At 37.6% G+C, this 22,845-nt stretch overlaps 1 pseudogene; it reads left to right on the plus strand.

Annotated features, from left to right (window-relative positions):
- Nucleotides 1-7,651: 7,651 nt before the first annotated feature.
- Nucleotides 7,652-10,647, plus strand: LOC101001747 (annotated as a pseudogene).
- Nucleotides 10,648-22,845: the final 12,198 nt, after the last annotated feature.

Genomic DNA, 22,845 nt, shown 5'->3' on the forward strand with positions numbered 1-22,845 from the left:
TTGTCTGACACTGCTTTAATGCCCCAAATACTGAGCTTGGTAAGAGGAGAACCTGGACCCGAACAGTATCTCAGAAATCAAAGAGCTCCAAAAGAGCAGCAGCAACATTTGAACTCCTGAAAGAAGGAAGAGAATATACGAAATAAACATTAAAGAGCCTCAGGAAATGTATTTGTTTGTGAACGCCTGTGGTTAGGACAGTGCCACATCAAACAGGGGAGAGCTCTCTTAATGGATTCTCCAGTTTTCAGACATATTTGTCAATATAATTTTCTTCATCTTTAAAATGGAGATAACGTGAACTGCATTTCAGTCCTCAATTCAAGGGCAAGATATTATGTGATGCAGTAAGAATGGCTGCTCATCTAGGATGCACCATAAATAGCACATAAGAAGTGATATGAAATGGGAGTCCCTACCTACCTTCTTTTCATTGATCTTATTTACATCTTAGTCACTTCTTACCCTTGAAATAACAAGCAGAGGTATTGTCAATGTGTTTATATCACTTTCTTGTATATCCACTGGGGACTATAGCTTTATACACTGAAAACTTCCCTTCCTTCCTTCTTTCATCTCTGCTTCTCCCACCCCCACTACCACCACCACCATCAGTACATTCCATGAGCAGGTAGGGAGAAACAGCGAGTCATGAAAACAAAAGAAGAAAATCTTAGAGAAGGAAAAATAAAAGTAATTGATTGGTGCTAAAGAACACCTGGAGTTAGTGGACATCCATCCTTCCCACAATTAAGGGCAAACCAGAGTAAATGATTATGTTGATGGGAAATACACAAGTAAATTTAAAATAATCCCTATATCCGAGAAGCTCACCATCTATTAAGGGAAATAAAACATATAAGAGATTCAAAGAAATATTTTCTCTCATTCCATTGGTTGCCTTTTCCTCTGTTGTTTCTTTTGCTGTACAGAAGCTTTTTGGTTTGATGTAGTGCCACTTGTTTTTTGGTTTTGTTGCCTGTGTCATATCCATGAAATCATTGCCAAGACCAATGCCATGAAGCTTTCCCTTAAATTTTCTTAGGATTTTTATAGTTTCAGGTCTTAATTTTAATTCTTTTTTCCATTTTGTGTTGATTAGGATGTATGGTGAGGCCAAGGAGGGTGGATCATGAGGTCAGGAGATTGAGACCATCCTGGCTAACACGGTAAAACCCCATCTCTACTAAAAATACAAAAAATTAGTCAGGCACGGTGGCACACGCCTGTAGTCCCAGCTACTCAGGAGGCTGAGGCAGGAGAATTGCTTGAACCTGGGAGGTAGAAGTTGCAGTGAGCTGAGATTATGCCACTGCACTCCAGCCTGGGTGACAGAGTGAAACTCCATCTCAAAAAAAAAAAAAAAAAAAAGATAAGCATCCAATATCATTCTTTTGTATGTGGAAGAGACTATCCTCTTTCCTTTGTGTATCTTTGGTACTGTTGCCAATGGTCAGTTGACTGTGTATGCATAGGTGTACTTTTGGTTCTGTATTCTGTTCCTCTGGTTGATGTGCCTCTCTTTATGCAGTGCCATAGTGTTTTGATTACTGTAACTTTGTAACATATTTTGAAAGCAGGTTAACAGGATGCCTCCAGCTTTGTTATTTCTCAAGATTAGCTTGGCTATTCATAGTCTTTTATTATTTATTCCATTTGTTATTATTGTTCCTGAAGTATTATTATTGTTATAATGGTATCAAAATAGAAAACCAAACAAATAAAAGATGACCATGAATGAACCACAGGTGAATGTGTCATGAGCCAAGAATTATGATTAATCCGATTTTATGTTCCTGAGACTTAAAAAATAATAATAAAGGTTCTTCAAGAGACAAACTTCATAGAGAATCTCATCATCTCCTAAGGGATATAACTTTATAAAGCAGAAAAAAACGGGCCTGGGATACAAATAAACCTGGCCTTGATTTACAACTCTTTTGCTTACAAACTGAGTGACACAGAGTCACCCATTTCACTTATTTGAGCTTTTGTTTTCTCATCTGGCAAATGGGAATAATAGTACTTACCTTGCAGTATATTATGAGACTTAGATGATAAAAGGCTTCTGGCAGATACTAGATGCTTGATAAAAGGTAGCTGTAATGGGTGATTGTGTAAAGTGAAAGTGTAAAGAAAGAGAAGAAAAAGATTACTCCAAAGTTTTGACCCTAGTCAGGTGACTATAAAAATAATAATGCTATAAATGGAAATATAAAAATCAGGGAGTATGAACAGATTTTAGGAGTGGGATTTTTCTATGTTAGCAAATTTTATTTTACATTTTATATGTAAGACCCATGCCATCACTTAAGCAAACTTAAAGGAAAGAGACTTTCTCTCTGATATCCTGCTACATTTAGGCCTTGTGATGACTCCACTTCCTCATCATTGCTGCTGCTGTTGTTTATTTTCACTTGTTTTTGTTGTTTATTTCACAATAATATGTTATGGGCAAAATGAAATCTAGATAAGGATTAAGTCTAGCTAGGTCCTGAAAACTCAGAGTAAGTGATGTCTCAAATGCTCAACACCATACCCAGTGCTAACCAAAAAGTACAATTGTTTGTAACCTACATGTGTAATTCAGTACACAAGAATTTCTTAAAGATGGTCATTTCTAAAGCTCATATAGAATTCACAAGCATAACAAAGTTAGCAGCCTAAACAACCAACTAGATTGGGTAATTGTAGAAATCTTCTGGGAAAATGTATTATGCCTTTTGGAATGAAGTTGGATATTAGGCAGATATATTTTCAGCATCAAGTTATGATGATTGTTGTGTCTGTTAGAAAGAACCTAAAGTTAAGATTCAATTAATAAAGTTTTAAAATGTAGGGCACTGTAGTTTTTTTAGGGGTACAAAATTTCAAGTTAAAATTTAAATATTAAATCACAATGATCTGTTTCCTTTCCAATTTAAAGCATACTAATTCTAATTTTGTTATGTGACCTTGTATGACCCATGAAATGTGTTTAAGTTGTGAACTGTCATTTAAGTGTAAGAAAAAAATGGGACTACTCATCAACTGCATTGTATCCAGCACCAAAATCTTCCTGATGGAGTAAGATAAACACCCATTCAGCTACCCTAATTTTTTTTTTTTTTTTTTTTTTTTGAGACGGAGTCTCGCTCTGTCGCCCAGGCTAGAGTGCAGTGGCCGGATCTCAGCTCACTGCAAGCTCCGCCTCCCGGGTTTACGCCATTCTCCTGCCTCAGCCTCCCAAGTAGCTGGGATTACAGGCGCCCACCACCTCGCCCGGCTAGTTTTTTGTATTTTTTAGTAGAGACGGGGTTTCACCGGGTTAGCCAGGATGGTCTCGATCTCCTGACCTTGTGATCCGCCCGTCTCGGCCTCCCAAAGTGCTGGGATTACAGGCTTGAGCCGCCGCGCCCGGCCTTCCTAATTTTTTTAAGAGTACCAAATGACATGACTTAATTTTACATGTCAAAATATAGGAAAACCACTGGGCATGGTGGCACATATCTGTAGTCCAAGCTACTTGGGACACTGAGGCAGAAGGCTCATTTAAGCCCAGAAGTTCAGACTGTAGTGAGCTAACTATGATCATACCTGTTCACTTCAGCCTGAGCAACACAGCAAGACCCCATTTCTAAAACTAAATGAATAAATACACAGGCAAACCCTTAAAGGACTTTGATGGTCATCAGTTAGCTAAAGTAAGCGACACTTTTAATAGTGTTATCTGTGGCAATTATAAAGCAACAGAGAACTAAAACAACTACAATAGTGTTATAAGGGGTATAACACTTAAGCACTTAACACAAACATCGTTCTAGATCAATTAAATCAGAATCTCAGAGACAAGTTCTTATTTAAAAGCTCTCCACATGATTTTAATAAATGCAGCAATGGTTAGGTCTACAAACTTGCATAAAAATATATATATATATACTCAGAAATTTATGCTTCTTGCCAAGACAAAGTAACAAAGACCATATACACTAATTATACTCCTGAAACAACTAGATCAACAAAATATATGAAACAATAATTTTCAAAACATTAAAATTCATGCTACAAAAAACATTGATCTCTGAGAAATGGGAATAATGGACAAAGTGAGTCCTATGATTGCCTAGCTAAAAATAGTTTCCAGGCCATGACACAAGAAAGAAAAACATAGGCAGACTACAGTAGTCACCCTGTGTAGAGAAGATGTAGTTGGGAGCCTATGGATAACACAGTAAGTAGACTCTGTAGAGCAGAGATACAAGAGGAGAGGGCTTCAGAGATCTGTAGTGTCCACATCAAGTCTTCAACTAAGTAATAACCAGCTTATACATGTGTGAAAAATAACTGAGACCAGGAAAAGAACCACCCAAAAGGATAATAGGGAAAGACACTGAGAGTTCACTCAGAAGAATAGCTCCTATTCTCATCAACAAATTCTAAAACCTCATCATTTCAAAAGCATTGTATAAAGTACATAAAAGGGTTTTGCATCAGTATAGTACTAGGAAAAATTTAGCCCTTAGACTCAATTCTGCTTTGATCCCACTTCAAAAAAAGACCTGCTAAAATCAAACTGTTTCCAAATAACTTACATGCTTCAAACGACAAAATTTAAGAAGATTTGTTGGACTACAAGAATACCCAGAACACAAGGCAAAATTCACAATGTCTGGCATTTAATTAAAAATTATTAGGCATGCAAAAAAGCAGGAAAATATGAACAATAATGAGAAAAAGTAATTAATCAAAATTGACACAGAAATTACATAGATTATAGAATTAGTGAAAATAGATATTTATATAATTATTATAACTATATTTCATATGTTCAAACAACAAGAAGTAAAATTGAACATGTTAAACAGAATTATGAAAAATAAAAACATAACACAAATCTAAACATCTAGAAATAAAAAATTAGAATATTCAAGAAGAAAAATATACTCTATGAGATTAATGGCAGATTATTCATTGCAGAAGAAAATATTAGTTAATTTGAAGACAATGGAAATTATCGCAAATAAAACACGATGACTAAAAATGATTTAACAGAGTTATCAGTGAGCTACATGACTAATTCAACTTGTCTAATATGCATGTAATTGGAGTTCTTAAACAAAAAAGGTCAAGGTAATATTTGAAAAGATAATGATCAAAATATTTCCAATTTAATGAAGTACAAAAGTCCACAGATCAAGAGATGCTCAATGAACTCTAAGCACACACACACACACAAATAAATAAAAAGAAACCAAGTCACAACATGATCAAAGTGCTTAAAATTATGATGATAGAGAGAAAAAAATCTTAAAAGTAGCCATAAGGAAAAAAACATTACATACGAAGGAACATCAGTTGTCCTGAGTGGGGTAGGGAGGTACAAATATTAGGATGGCATTAGATTTTCATCAGAAACAATGAATGCAGATGACAGTAGAGAAATATAAAGTACTGAAAAAATCAGTCAAATGATAATCTTTTACACAGCAAACATATTTTTCAAAACCAAACTGCATTTTGAAGCTTACAAAAATTGAAATAATTCATCACCAACAGAGCCTAAATACAAGGAATGACATAAAAAGTCCTTCAGCCAGAAGAAAAATAACAGATAGAAATAATAATCTGTGCTCAAATTAAAAGCACCAAAAATGGTAACTACATGTTTTTAAAATGATTTTTTATTACTAATTAAGTATCTTTAAAAGATATGTGACTATATGAAGCAAAAATAATAACAATATTTTGGGGGGTTTATAACATATGTGGAAATAAAATGTATGACAACAGTGGTGCAAAGGCTTGGAGGAGAAAATGGAAGTATACTATGGTAATATTTTTATAAATATATGAAGCAGTATGTTACTAGAAGGTAGACTGTAGTAAGTTAAAGATATTTTCTGTAAACACCAAAGCTATCACTAAAATTACACAGCAAAGCATTATAACTAATAAGCCAACAATGAATATAAAATGAAAGCATAAAGTAGTCAATTATTTAAAAGTGGGAAAAGATAAGAAATAGAAAATAGAAAAAAAGAGAAAAAGATAATAGGCAAAGAACAGATAGAAAAAATAGCAAGAGGGTAAATTTAGACTCATCATATCAATGATCACATTAAATGTAAATGGTCTAAACACCACAGTGAAAGGCAGAGATTCTCAGACTGAATTTAAGAAATAAAAGGCAAGACCCAACTCTATATGCTGCTACAGAAGAAGAAAAAAGTGTTGATATAAAACACAAATTGATTAAAAGTAAATGAATGGAAAAAGATATACCATGCTAACACTATGAAAAGAAAGATGAAATGGCTATATTAAAATAGGATAAAGTAGATTTCAGAACATAGATTATTATTGAGAATGAAAAGGTCATTTCATATAATAAAGAGGCAGAACATCAAAACACGTGAAACAAAAGCTGATCAAAGTACAATAAAAAAGAGACAAATTCAGAATTATAGTGAGATATTTCAAAAATCCCTGTTCAGTTATTGATAAAACCAGTAAACAGAAAATCAGTAAGAATATGAGTTGAGCACCATCAGTCAACTTGACCTAATTGATATTTATAGAATAATCCATTCCACAATACTAAACTATAAAATATATTCTTCCCAAGTACACACGAAACATTTTCCAAAACATACCATTTTCTGGGTCACAAAACATGCCTCCATAAATTCAAAAGGATTCAAACCATGCAAAGTGTATGTACTATGAGCACAATAAATTAGATTATAAATCAAAAACAGAAAAAAATATAGAAAATCCTCAAGTATATTGAAACTAAACAATGCTCTTTTAAATAATCCATGAATAAAAGAAAAAAATAGAAAATGTATAATTGTGTAGGATTGAATGAAAGAGAAAACACACTCTTTAAATTTTGTGAGATACAGCTAAAGAAATATTTGGAGGTAAATCCGTAACACTGAACATCCATAGTAGAACAGTGGAAAGGTCTCAAATCAATGACCTCAACTTGTACCTTAAGAAACTAGAAACAGGCCGGGTGCGGTGGCTCAAGCCTGTAATCCCAGCACTTTGGGAGGCCTAGGCGGGCAGATCACGAGGTGAGGAGATCGAGACCATCCTGGCTAACACAGTGAAACCCCGTCTCTACTAAAAAATAAAAAATAAAAAACTAGCCGGGCGAGGTGGCGGGCGCCTGTAGTCCCAGCTACTCGGGAGGCTGAGGCAGGAGAATGGCATAAACCTGGGAGGCGGAGCTTGCAGCGAGCTGAGATCCGGCCACTGCACTCCAGCCTGAGTGACAGAGCAAGACTCCGTCTCAAAAAAAAAAGAAGAAAAAAGAAACTAGAAACAGGAGCTGGGCACAGTGGCTCACACTTGTAATCCCAGTACGCAGAAGGCTGAGGTTGGATGATTGCTTGAGGCCAGGGGTTTGAGACCAGCGTAGGCAATGCAGAGAGATCCTATCTCTACAAAAAATAAAAAATAAAAATAAATAAAAAACCTGAGCCAGGCAAGGTGGCACGTGCCTATTGTATCAGCTGCTTGGGAAGCTAAGGCAGGAGGATTGCTTGAGCCCAGGAGTTTAAGGCAGCAGTGAGCCATATCACACCACTTCCAGCTAGGTGACATGAGTGAGACTCCATTTCAAAAAGGAATAAGAGCTCAGGAAGACGGGTGCGTAGATGCTTCTGGAAAGAAAGCTACGATGGCTGCCCAGGAAGAGCCCCAGGTCCAGTTCAAACTTGTATCAGTTGGTGACAGTGGTACTGGGAAAATGACGTTCGTGAAACGTCATTTGACTGGTGAATTTGAGAAGTGTATATAGCCACCTTAGATTGTTGAGTTCATCCCCTAGTATTTCCGCAACAAGAGGACCTAATAAGTTCAATGTATGGGACACAGCCAGCCAGGAGAATTGATTGGACTGAGAGAGATGGCTATTACTAACCAAGCCCAGCATGCCATCATAATGTTTGATGTAACATCAAGAGTTACTTGAGAATCAAAGACAAAAACCACATGATTATCTCAATAGATGCAGAAAGGCCTTTGACAAAATTCAACAGCCTTCATGCTAAAAGCGCTCAATAAATTCCGGTATTGATGGGCGGCCTCAAAATAATAAGAGCTATTTATGATGACAAACCCACAGCCAATATCATACTGAATGGGCAAAACTGGAAAATTCAGCACAGAAAACTGGCACAAGACAGGGATGCCCTCTCTCACCCACTCCTATTCAACATAGTGTTGGAAATTCTGGCTAAGAACGTCAGGCAAGAGAAAGAAATCAAGGGTATTCAGTTAGGAAAGAAGAGAATCAAATTGTCCCTGTTTGCAGATGACATGATTGTATATTTAGAAAACCCCATTGTCTCAGCCAAAAATCTCCTTAGCTGATAGAAACTTCAGCAAAGTCTCAGGATACAAAATTAATGTTACCAAAAATCACAAAGCATTTATACACCAGTAACAGACAAACAGAGAGGCCAAATCATGAATGAACTGTTCACAATTGCTTCAAAGAAAGGGAGAATAAAATACCTAGGAATCCAACTTACAGGGATGTAAAGGACCTCTTCAAGGCGAACTACAAACCACTGCTCAGTGAAATAAAGGGACACAAACAAATGAAGAACATACCATGCTCATGGATAGGAAAGAATCAATATGCATTGAAAATGGCCATACTGCCCAAGGTAATTTATAGATTCAATGCCATCCCCATCAAGCTACCAATGAGTTTCTTCACAGAATTGGAAAAAGAACTGCTTTAAAAGTTTCATATGGAACCAAAAGAGCCCGCATCTCCAAGACGTAATCCTAAGTCAAAAGAACAAAGCTGGGAGGCATCCACACTACCCTGACTTCAAACTATGCTACAAGGCTACAGTAACAAAACAGCGGTACTGGTACCAAAACAGAATATAGACCAATGGAGACAGAACAGAGTCCTCAGAAATAATACCACACATCTACAACCATCTGATCTTTGTGACAAACCTAGAGAAACAGAAATGGGGAAAAGGATTCCCTAAGCCCCAATAAATAGTGCTGGGGAAAAATTGGCCCCAGCCATAAGTAGAAAGCTGAAACTGGATCCTTTCCTTACTCCTTATCACGAAAATTAATTCAAGATGGATTAGAGACTTAAAATGTTAGACCCACAATACCATAAAACCCTAGAGGAAAACCTAGGTAGTACCATTCAGGACATAGGCATGGGCAAAGAGACTTCATGTCCTAAAACACCAAAAGCAATGGCAAGCCAAAATTGACAAATGGGATCTAATTAAACTAAAAGCTTCTGCACTGCAAAGAAACACCATCCAGAGTGAACAGGCAGCAACCTGGAGATGGGAGAAAATTTTTTGCAAACTACTCATCTGACAAAGGGCCTATGTCCAAGAACCTACAAGGAGAACTCAAACAAATTTACAGAAAAACAAACAACCCCATCCAAAAGTGGGCAAAGGATATGAACAGACATTTCTCAAAGAAGACATTCATACAGCCAACAGACACATGAAAAATGCTCATCATCACACTGGCCTTCAAAGAGAAATGCAAATCAAAACCACAATGAGATACCATCTCACCAGTTAGAATGGCGATCATTAAAGTCAGGAAACAACAGGTGCTGGAGAGGATGTGGAGAAACAGGAGCGGCACTGTTGGTGGGATTGTAAACTAGTTCAGCCATTATGGAAAACAGTATGGCGATTCCTCAGGATCTAGAACTAGATGTACCACCATATATTATGCATCCCATTACTGGGTATATACCCAAAGGATTATAAATCATGCTGCTATAAAGACACATGCACTGCGTGCTTCATTGTGGCACTATTCACAATAGCAAAGGCCTGGAATCAGCAAATGTCCATCAGTGACAGAACTGGATTAAGAAAATGTGCTTTATATACACCATGGAATACTATGCAGCCATAAAGAGAGGATAATTTGTGTCCTTTGTAGGACATGGATGCAGCTGGAAACCATCATTCTTAGCAAACTATCACAAGAACAGAAACCAAACACGCATGTTCTCACTTATAGGTGGGGTGCCCCGAACAATAAGTCCACTTGGTTTCGGGAAGGGGACATCACACACCAGGGCCTAATGAGGAGGGAGGGAGGGATTGCATTGGGAGTTATACCTGATGTAACTGACGAGTAGTTGGGTGCTGATGAGTTGATGGGTGCAGCACATCAACATGGCACAAGTATACATATGTAACAAACCTGCACGTTATGCACATGTACCCTAGAACTTAAAGTATAATAATAATTAAAAAAATAATAATAATTAAAAAAAAGAGTTACTTACAAGAATGTGCCTACCTGGCATAGCGATCAGGTACGAGTGTGTGAAAACATCTCCATCGTGTTGTGTGGCAACAAAGTTGATATTAAGAACAGGAAAGTGAAGGCAAAATCCATTGTCTTCCACCGAAGGAAGAATCTTCAGTACTACGACATTTCTGCCAAAAGTAACTACAACTTTGAAAAGCCCTTCCTCTGGCTTGCTAGGAAGCTCATTGGAGACCCTAACTTGGAATTTGTTGCCATGTCTGCTCTCGCCCCACCGGAGGTTGTCATGGACCAGCTTTGGCAGCACAGTATGAGCACGACTTAGAGTTTGCTCAGACAACTGCTCTCCCGGATGAGGATAATGACCTGTGAGAATGAAGCTGGAGCTCAGCGTCAGAAGTCTTAGTTTTATAGGCAGTTGTCCTGTGATGTCAGCGGTTCAGCGTGTATGCCACCTCATTGTTATCTAGCTAAGCGGAACATGTGCTTCATCTGTGGGATGCTGAAGATGAGTGGGCTTCGGAGTGAATGTGGCAGTTTAAAAAATATCTTCATTGTTTGGACCTGCATGTTTAGCTGTTTTGGAACCTACTTGATTCCTAGAGTTTCAAATATAAGACTGCTACAGTGGGCCAGTCGCGGTGGCTCAAGCCTGTAATCCCAGCACTTTGGGAGGTCGAGGCAGACTGATCACGAGGTCAGAAGATCGAGACCATCCTGACCAACATGGTGAAACTTCCTCTCTACAAAAATGCAAAAATTAGCTGGGGGTGGTGGCATGGGCCTGTAATCCCAGCTACTCAGGAGACTGAGGCAAGAGAATCCCTTGAACCAGGGAGTCAGAGGTCGCAGTGAACTGAGATCATGCCACAGCACTCCAGCCTGGGGACAGAGAAAGACTCCATCTCAAAAAAAAAAAAAAAAAAAAAAAAAGACTGCTACAGTCACACAGTCACATCACAATATTCAATGGTGAAATCTTGTTTGTTACTATCATTCCCATTCCTTTATCAAAATAAAGTTGTATTTCCAAATATCTTAAAAAAAAGGAATAAGAAAATAGAAAAGAAACTAGAAGTCAAAGAACAAAATAAAACCAAAGTAGAAGACGAGAACTTATGAAAAAAATCAGAGTAGATATTAATAAAGTATATAAAATCAATGAAAAAATTAATGAAACCCAATGCTGCTGCTTTAAGAAGATCAATAAAATTGGTAAGCCTCTAGACAAGTCAATCAGAGGAAAAAAGAGAGAAGACACAAATTACACGTTGTCAGAAATAATAAAGGTAACATCACTACACATTTTACATATATTTTTTAAAATAAGAAAATATAATGAACATTATGCCAATAAATTTGACAATTTAGATGAAATAGGTAAATTTCTTGAAAGACACAAACTACCTATTTCATCCAGGTATAAATAGATAATCTAAATAGCCTATTAAATAAATTAAATTTGTAATTTAACCACTCCCCAACAACAATAACAACAAAAACACCTCCGGGCCCATCTGACTTCGCTGGAGAATTCTACCAAACATTTAAGGAACAAATGATGCCAATTCTACAAAAACTCTTAAGAAAATTGAAGAAGATGAAATATTTTTCACCTCCTTTCATGAGGCCAGAAGTTTTGGGAATATGAAAACCAGATAGACATTATATATAAGAAGATAATACAACATGGCTGAATAGTATTCATTCACAAAAAAGCAAGATTGTTTCAACATTCAAAATTAATTAATGTAATTCACCATATTAACAGCCTAAAAAAGAAAAATCATATGATCATCTCAACAAATGCAGGAAGAGCATTTGACAAAATTCAATCAGTATTTCTGCTAAAAACTCTTAGCAAAACAAGGATAGAAGAGAACTTCTTCAATCTCATAGAGAGCATCTATTTAAAAAACTTAAAGCTCATATCATATTTAATGGAGACTGACTGACTGCTTTTTCCCTACAAACAGGAAAAAGGCAATAATGCCTTTTCTCACCATGTTCATACAATATTGGACTGGAAAGTTCTGGCTAGTTCAATAAGGCAAGAAAAAGAAATGAAAGGCATCCAAACTAGAAAGAAACTGCCTTTGTTTATTGGCAAAATCATCCTCTATGTAAAAAATTGCTCAAAATTTACCAAAAAAATAACTACTGGAGCTAATAAGTGACTTTAGTAAGATTTTAACATATAAGATCAATATATATAAAATCAGTTGTATTTAGGTATTCTAGAAATTATTCGAAATTAAAATTTTTTAGACAACACAATTTGCAATATGCAAAAAAAAATTTTCATCCATACTTCATACAAAACACAAAAATTAACTCAAAATGGATTATAGTTCTAACTGAAAACTATAAAACTTCTAGAAAAAAATTTTATGGTCTTGAGTTAGGGAAAGATTTATTAGGTATGGCAGCAAACGAACAATACATAAAAGGAGAAATTGATAAATTACACTTCATCAAAATTAAGAGATTCCACTCTTCAAAAAAAATTTCTAAGAGAAAGAAAAGACAAGCTACAGGTTGGGAGAAAATGTGTGCAAATTGTATACATGATAAAGAAATTATATCTATATAAAGAACTCTCAAAATTAAATAATGAGACACCAAACAACCCAATAAAAAAAAAATGGGAGGAGGCAAAAGATTTTACCAGAAGCTTCTCCAAAAAAGACATACAGAAGGTAAATAAACATAGGGAAAGGTTCGTGAAATCACTAGTCATTAGGGCAATGCAAACTAAAAACACAATGAGATACCACTATGTAAGCTACTACACACCTGTAAGAATGTCTAAAATTAGAACCACTGGCCATGTGTTATCAGGGATAACATGGAACTGTCATACAATTATAGTAGGTACGGAAAATGGTACAACCACTTTGGGAAACTGGCAATTTTTTAAAAAGGCAAACCTTTTTTATGATATGATCCACTTATTTCAACACATGATCCAGCCATTCCACTTATAAATATTTACCCAAGAGAAATAAAGGTATATACCTTGTATATAAATATTAATAGTAGATTGATTTGTAATAGCCAGAAATTATAAACAACATAAATGTCCACCAATACCTAAATGGATTTTTTAACTTGTTGTGGACCGAATGTTTGTGTCTGCCTAAAATTCATTGAAGCTCTAGTCCCCACTGTGATGGTATTTGGAGATGGAACCTTTGAGAGCTAATTAGAGTTAGATTAGGTCATGTAAGCGGGGCCGTCATAATGTGATGGGTGGCCTTGTAAAAAGAGGAAACTCTTGTGCATGCACAGAGGAAAGGCCATATGAAGATATAGTGAGGAGGCAACTGCAAGCCAGAAGGAGAGACCTCATTAGATATTGAATCATCTGATACCTTGATCTTGGACTTCCCAGCCTCCAGACTGTGAAAAATAAATTTCTGTTGGTTAAGCCACCTAGTCCATTGGCATTTTGTTGTGGCAGCCCAAGTTAACTAATACATTCATATAATAGAATGTTAGTCAGCTGTAAAAAGCATGAACTGCTGATATGTATAACAAGAAGAATGAATCTGAAAGAAAAATTACACTGAATGAAAGAAGTCAGAAAAAGAGTTTACATATATACATTTCATATGTATATGTTTTGCATTAGGAAATGCAAACTAATCTCGTAGTTACAAAAAGGAGTTCAGTGAGTGATTGCTTGAGAATGAGGGAGACAGGAAGGAACAAGAGAGAGTGACCTCAAAGGGTCACAGCAAAACTTTTGGGGGTCATGAAAATATTATCTTGATTGTGATAATGGTTTCACAGGCATATACCTATGCCAAAACAAATCAAGTTGTTCACTTTAAACATATGCAGTCTATTTTATGTCAATTACACTACAATACAGCTTTTAAAAAGAAGAATAATCAGGAAAATTCTGATAGAGAATGATGAGCAGATACATGTTGCCAGACATTACAGAAAGCTAAAAATATTTTTATCTGACATAATATGTTCCAGGGTTGATAGATCTGTGGACTAGAACTAAAACTTTCTAAATGAAATTGCATATATTTGAGGTTTTAGTGTAAAATAAACATTCCATATCAATGGGAAGAAGTTGGATTATAAAATAAGCTGTAAAGCTAGTAGCATTTTCTTTTTTAAAAAAAGAAGCGATCTCTGTCTTACTCGTTACTAAAAAGTAAATTCAAGTGCATAAAAAAAGTAAATAGGAAAAGCGAAGCCATAAAAATACTAGGAGAAAATTACAGTTTTAAAAACAATATTGAAAGGGCTTCAAGACAGCTGACTAGAGGCATCTGGTACTCACCTCCTCCACAAAGACGCAAAACCTCCTCCATAAAGAACCAAAATCACAAATACGCAATCACACTTCAAATAGATCACCTAAGAGACAATGCCGGAATTCAACAGAAAAGTGACAAGAGACACCTAAGGCAAGGAAGGAGAAGGAAGTGAGGCAACCTGCTCTGCCTGACTGCCAAAATCAGCTGGGAGCATAGAGATGTTCCCCCATAAGGGAAAATAGTAACTGAGAGACCCCAGTGGTCCATATTTCCACCACAGACTACTGCAATTCTAGCCACAGAAGAGCCCCTCAAACTATGTGGACAATGAGACTAATATAGGGAACTACCAGGAGACTCTGTGATGGCAGTGCTGCAGAGAGGAGGCTCACGCCAGGTCTCACACCCATCCCCGCAGCCCCTATCAGAATGCATTCCACCTAGAAGCCCAATAACTAACTACTATACCTCCATATCTCCAAAGCCCCATTGACATCCACTGATCATACCCAGATACCATTGCTGGCTGGTGTCACCAGGACCAAAGACAGAGCCACTGGCAGTGACCACACCACACCCAATAGTAGGGCCATCATACATTTAAAAGTGCCCTGAGGAAAGTTATTCTGCTTATAGCCACCACTTAGAACTGAAGCATGTGCTCCCCAGCCACCTGTTTGTGGCTGCTGCCACTAAAAGCAACCCCATCTTCACCAGCAGCTGGTGCCACCTTCACAACACACCCGCTGCCACCCTCATCTGAAGATGTATTGAACCCCATCTTCACAACACAGCCACTGCCACCCCCTTCTGAACATTCCACAAGGGGCCTGGGGATCACCCCATCCTTGCCTACCACAGCCAGCTACCACAGACACCACCAATGAGTGTGAGAACAGGCCCACCTGCCCCAATCTATATTCCCTCCCAGTGCCCAAACACATGACCAGTGGCCTAAGGATGAGTCCAACCAACCTGCCACTACCGCCGCAGGTGGCATTCATCCATCAATGCCACCTGCAGGCCCAGAAACTAACCTACTGAGGCTGTCACAGCCACCATCAACACCAGCACAGACCACATAGAAGCCAGAGGGTAGTCCCACCACTGCTACTGCCCATTGTCCACATCATGCCCACTGCCCAAGGACTCAAAGACCTTCCCACTTGCCTGATTAACCATTGCCACTGACCCCACACCTGAGTAAGCTGCCCAGAGTTCAAAAATCACCCACCTGGACCTGCTAACATCAGTGCCTATTACACCACCCAGGGCCCAATGACAGGCACACTCAGTCTGCCACTGTGACCAATGGGGCCTGGGAACTGGCCCGTGTGATGTCCCCATCCTCAGCAAAACTTTAAACATGTCCTCCACTAACAATTGCAACCTAATCCACTGAGAAAAATCAGACATTACAGATGTGTTTATAGCTGAGGAAACTATATGGGGACTATACTAGTGTACCCACACAGAATGAAAGCCAAAGTGCCCTACATAAACAGAACCATATATACATCTTTAGAAAATCATCTTTCTCTACAAAATCAAATTCAAAAACTTGGAAGAGGTGACTGTTACACAAGATGTGCAGATATTGATGTAAGGACACAAGAAATATGGAAAAGCAAGAAAATATAAACACCTCCACAGGAACACAATAATTCTCCAGTAAGAGATTTCAATTAAGAAATTTATGAATTTCTTCCTGAAATTCCTGGAAGAAGAATTTAAAATAATATTGAAGCTCAGTGAGATACAAGAGAACTAAGAAAAACAATAAACGAAGTCAGTAAAACAATTCAGGGTATGAATGAGAAACTTAGCAAATAGATCAATATCATTAAAAAGTATCAAACAGAAATTCTGGAACTGAAGAATTCATTGAATGAAATACAAAATACATTGGAAAGCTTCAACAATAGACTAGATTAAGCAGAAGAAAAAACTTCAGAACGTGAAAACTGGTTTTCTCATGTGTCTGTTGGCTGTATGAATGTCTTCTTTTGAGAAATGTCTGTTCATATCCTTTGCCCACTTTTTGATGAGGTTGTTTGTTTTTTTCTTGTAAATTTGTTTGAGTTCTTTGTAGGTTCTGGATATTAGCCCTTTGTCAGATGAGTAGATTGCAAAAATTTTCTCCCATTCTGTAGGTTGCCTGTTCGCTCTGATGGTAGTTTCTTTTGCTGTGCAGAAGCTCTTTAGTTTAATGAAAAAATGCTCATCATCACTGGCCATCAGAGAAATGCAAATCAAAACCACAATGAGATACCATCTCACACCAGTTAGAATGGCGATCATTAAAAAGTCAGGAAACAACAGCTGCTTGAGAGGCTGTGGAGAAATAGGAACACTTTTACACTGTTAGTGGGATTGTAAACCAGTTCAACCATTATGGAAAACAGTATGGCGATTCCTCAAGGATCTAGAACTAGATGTACCATATGACCCAGCCATCCCATTACTGGGTATATACCCAAAGGATTATAAATCATGCTGCTATAAAGACACATGCACACGCATGTTTATTGCGGCACTATTCACAATAGCAAAGACCTGGAATCAACCCAAATGTCCATCAGTGACAGAATGGATTAAGAAAATGTGGCACATATACACCATGGAATACTATGCAGCCATAAAAAAGGATAAATTTGTGTCCTTTGTAGGGACATGGATGCAGCTGGAAACCATCATTCTTAGCAAACTATCACAAGAACAGAAAACCAAACACCGCATGTTCTCACTCATAGGTGGGAACTGAACAATGAGATCACTTGGACTCGGGAAGGGGGACATCACACACCGGGGCCTATTAAGGGGAGGGGGGAGGGGGGAGGGATTGCATTGGGAGTTATACCTGATGTAACTGACGAGTTGTTGGGTGCTGACGAGTTGATGGGTGCAGCACAGCAACATGGCACAAGTATACATATGTAACAAACCTGCACGTTATGCACATGTACCCTAGAACTTAAAGTATAATAATATAATAAAAGAAAACTGGTTTTCTGAAATAACCCAGTCAGACAAAAAAAATAAACAAAAAAGAATTCTAAAGAATAAACAAAGCCTACATCACATATGGAACACCGTAAAGTGACCAAATATTCAAATTCTCAGTGTCTCAAAAAGGGAACAGAAAATGAAGGGAATAGAAACCTATATAAAAAATAGTAGCTGAAAACTTCCTAAGTCTAGCAAGAGATACAGACATCCAAATGTAAGAAGCTCAAATATTTCCAAACAGATAAAATTTCAAAATGTCTTCTTATTCACAGCACATTTCATCAAACTGTCAAAAGTCAAAGACAAAAAATGAAATTCTAAAAACAGCAAGAGAAAAATGACTTGTCACTTATAAGGGAAGCCCCATCAGATGAACAGTAGATTTCTTAACAGAAACTTTACAGGTCAGGAGATAATGCAACAATATATTCAAAGAGCTGAAGGAAAAAGACTGCCAGCCAAGGATACACTACCCAGAAACGTTATCCTTCATAAATAAAGGAGAAATAAAGCCTTTCCCAGAAAAGCAAAAGCGGAGGGAATTCATCGCCACTAGACCAGCCATACAAGAAAAGCTTAAGGGAATCATATACATGGTAGTGAAAGGATGATATCTACCATCATGAAAATACTCAAAATTATATAACCCACTGGTAAAGCAAGTTCACAAATGAGGAATAGAAGACTCGAGTGTCACTCCTACAAAAAACCACAATGATAAACAACAAAAAAGGAAAAAGGGATATACAAAATAACCAGAAATCAATTAATAACATTGCAAGAGTCAGCACTCACATATTAAAAATAAGCTTGAATGTAAACCTTAAACTTTCCACTCAAAAGATATACACTGGTTCAATGGATTTTAAAAAGCAAGATTCAACTATATACTGTCTATAAAAAAACTTATCTCACCTATAAAGACACATATGTACTGAAAATAAAGGGATAGAAAAAGATATTTCATGCAAGTAGAAACCAAAAATTAGCAAGAGAAGCTATAGTTATATCAGATAAAACATACTTTAAGTCAAAAATAGTAAAAAGAGACAAGAAAGGTCATTATATAATGATGCAGGGATCAGTTCAGCAAAAGGATATAACAATTCTAAACATGCACCCAACACCAGAGCATCCAGATACATAAAGCAAATATTAAATATAAGGGAGAGATAGACTCCAATACAATAATCGTTGGTGTCATAAACACCCCACTCTCAACATTAGATAAATTATCTAGACAGAAAATAAACAAAGAAACATTCTATTTAAACTGCACCTTGGACCAAATGGACCTAACAGACATTTCATCCAAACGCTACAGAATATACATTCTTTTCATCAGTACCTGGAATATTCTCCAGAACAGACCATATGCTAGCACACAAAACAAGTCTCAAAAAAATCTTAAAAATTGAAATTATATCAAGTGTCTTCTCAGAACAAAATAGAATAAATCCAGAAATCAATAACAACAGAACTTTGGAAACTGTTTAAATACATAAAAATTAAACAGTATGCTCCTGAATGACCACTGGGTCAAGGAAGAAATTAAGGGGAAAAATTAAAAAAATTATTGAAACAAGTGAAAATCTAAATACAACATACTAAAACCTATGGGATACAACAAAAGCAGGGCTAAGAGAGATTTATAGCAATAAATGCCTACAGTGAAAAAGAAGAAAGATTTCAAATAAATAATCTACTAATGCACCTCAAGAAACTAAAAAAGCAAGAATAAACCAAGCCCAAAATTAACAGAAAAGAAATAATAAAGATCAGAGCAGAACTAAACAAAATTGAGGCTTAAACATTACAAAGGATCAATGAAACAAAAAGTTGGTTTTCTGAAAAGATGAGCAAAATTGATAAACTACTAGGTAGATTAACCAAGGAAAAAAAAAGACCCAAATAAAATCAGAAATGAAAAATGAGACATTACAATGGATACTACAGCAATACAAAAGATCATCAGAGATTATTAAGAACAACTATATACTACCAGACTGGAAAACTTAGAGAAAATAGGTAAATTCCTAGACACATACCTCCTACCAAGATTGAATCAGGAAGAAATTTTTAAAAAACCGACAGACCAATAACAAATAATGAGATTTAATTAATAATAAAAAGTCTCCCAACAAATAAAAGTCCAGGACTGGATGTCGTCACTGCCAAATTCTACCAAACATACACAGAATTAACACCAATTCTCCTTAAACTATTCCAGAAAATTAGAGAAGGGAATTCTTCCTAACTCATTCTATGAGGCCAGCATTACCCTGATAGCAAAACAAGGACACAGAAAAAACAAACAAAAAAACTACAGGCTGATATCCCTGGTAACAATAAACACAAAAATCCTCAACAAAATGCTAGTAAACCAAATCCAACAGCATATGAAAAAGATAATATACCATGATCAAGTGGGATGGTTCAACCTCTGCAAATCAATAAATGTGATTCATCACATTAACAGAAAAACTGTATGATTATCTTAATAGATAAAGAAAAAGCATTTGATAAAATTCAACATCCCTTCATGATAAAATCTCAACAAACCTGGCCTAGAAGGAACATACCTCAACATAATAAAGGCCATATATGATAAACCCACAGCTAACATCATATCAAATGGAGAAAAGTTAGCATCCTTTCCTCTAAGAACTGGAACAAGACAAAGATTTCCACTTCCATCACTCCCATTCAACATAATAGTAGAAGTCCTAGCCAGAGAAATCAGGCGAGAGAAAGAAATAAAAGGCATCTAAATTGCAAAAAAGCAAGGCAAGGTGTTCCTTTTTGGAGATGACATAATCTTATATCTCAATTTAAAGACTCCACCAAAAAAGGAAACTTTTAGATCTGATCGATGAATTCAGGAAAGTTGCAGAATACAAAATCAACATACAAAAATCAGTAGTGTTTCTATAGCTCAATGATGAACCAGTCAAGAAAAAAAAAAATAAGGTAATCCCATTAATGGTAACTGCAAATTAATTAATTAGTTAATTAAAATACCTAGGAATAAATTTAACCAAGGAGGTAAAACACCTCTACAAGGAAAACTATAAAACTCTGATGAAATAAATTGAAGATGACACAAGCAAACAGATAAACATTTCATGCTCATGGATTGGAAGAATGAACATCATTCAAATGATGGTACTACCCAAAGCAATCTACAGATTCGATGCAACCGCTATCAAAATACCAATGTCATTTTTCACTGAAATAGAAAAAAATATCTTAAAATTCACATGGAACCAAAATAAGAGCATGAATAGCCAAAGCAATGCTAAGCAAAAGAACAAAGCTGGAGGCATCACACAACCTGACTTTAAAATATATTATACAGGTTGTGGGCAAGATGGCTGAATAGGAACAGCTCTGGTCTGCAACTCCCAGCAAGATCAATGCAGAAGGTGGATGACTTCTGCATTTCCAACTGAGGTAACCAGCTCATCTCATTGGGACTGGTTAGACGCTGGGTGCAGCCCACGGAGGGCGAGTGGAAGGAGGGTGGAGCACCCTGTCTCCTGGGAAGTGCAAGGGGTCAGGGAACTCCCTCCCCTAGCCAAAAGAAGCCCTGAGCCACTCTGCCATGAGGAACAGTGCATTCCCTCCCAGATACTACGCTTTTCCCATGGTCTTCACAACCCGCAGACCAGCAGATTCCCTTAGGTGCCTACGCCACCAGGGCCCTAGGTTTCAAGCACAAAACTGGGCAGCTGTTTGGGCAGACACCGAGCTAGCTTCAGATTTTTTTTTTCCAAACCTCAGTGGTGCCTGGAATGCCAGGGAGACAGAACCGTTCACTCCCCTGGAAAGGGGGCTGAAGCCAGGGAGCCAAGTGGTCTAGCTCAGTGGATCCTGCCCCAGTGCAGCCAAGCAAGCTAAGATTCATTGGCTTGAAATTCTCGCTGCCAGCACAGCAGTCTGAAGTCAACCTGGGATGCTCAAGCTTGGTGGTGGGAGGGACATTCGCCATTACTGAGGCTGGAGTAGGCTGTTTTCCCATCACCATGTAAACAAAACCACCAGGAAGTTGGGACAGAGTGGAGCCCACCATGGCACCTCAAAGCCACTGTAGGCAGACTGCCTCTCTAGATTCCTCCTCTGTCAGCAGGGTATCTCTGAAAGACAGGCAGAAGCCCCAGTCAGGAGCTTATACTTAAAACTCCTGTCTCCCCGAGACAGAGCACCTGAGGGGAGAAGAGGTAGCTGTGGGCACATATTAAGCAGGCTTAAACGTTCCTGCCTGCTGGCTCTGAAGAGAGCAGTGGACCTCCCAGCACAATGCTTGAGCTCTGCCAAGGGACAGACTGCCTCCTCAAGTGGGTCCCTGACCTCCGTACCTCCTGACAGGGAGACACCTCCCAGCAGGGGTCAACAGACACCTCATGTAGGAGAGCTCCGGCTGGCATCTGGTGGGCTGGTGGGTGCTCCTCTGGGACAAAGTTTCTAGAAGAAGGAACAAGCAGCAATCTTTGCTGTTCTGCAGCCTCTGCTGGTGATACCCAGGCAAACAGGGTCTGGAGTGGACCTCCAACAAACTCCAGCAGACCTGCAGCAGAGGGGCCTGACTGCTGGAAAGAAAAGTAACAAACAGAAAGGAATAGCATAAACATCAACATAAAAGGACATCCACACAGAAATCCCATCCGAAGGTCACCAACACCAAAGAACAGAAGTAGATAAATCCAAGAAGATGAGGAAAAACCAGTGCAAAAAGGCTGAAAATTCCAAAAATCAGAAAGCCTCCTCTCCAAAGGATAACAACTCCACACCAGCAAGGGAACAAAACTGGAAAGAGAGTGAATAGGATGAAGTCACAGAAGTAGGCTTCAGAAGGTGATTAATAATAAACTCCTCTGAGCTAAAGGAGCATGTTGTAACCCAATGCAAGGAAGTGAAGAACCATGAGAAAACGTTAGAAGAATTGCTGACTAGAATAACCAGTTTAGAGAAGAACATAAATGACCTGATGGAGCTGAAAAACACAACACGAGAATTTCGCGAAGCATACACAAGTATCAACAGCTGAATTGATCAAGTGGAAGAAAGGATATCAGAGATTGAAGATCAACTTAATAAAACAAAGTGCAAACACAAGATTAGAGAAAAAGAAATGAAAAGGAACAAACAAAACCTCCAAGAAATATGGGACTATGTGAAAAGACCAAACCTACATTTGATTCATGTACCTGAAACTGACGGGGAGAATGGAACCAAGATGAAAAACACTCTTCAGGATATTATCCAGGAGAACTTCTCCAAC

The sequence above is a fragment of the Papio anubis genome, chromosome 3, assembly GCF_008728515.1.
Source record: "Papio anubis isolate 15944 chromosome 3, Panubis1.0, whole genome shotgun sequence".
Classification (NCBI taxonomy): Eukaryota; Metazoa; Chordata; class Mammalia; order Primates; family Cercopithecidae; genus Papio; species Papio anubis.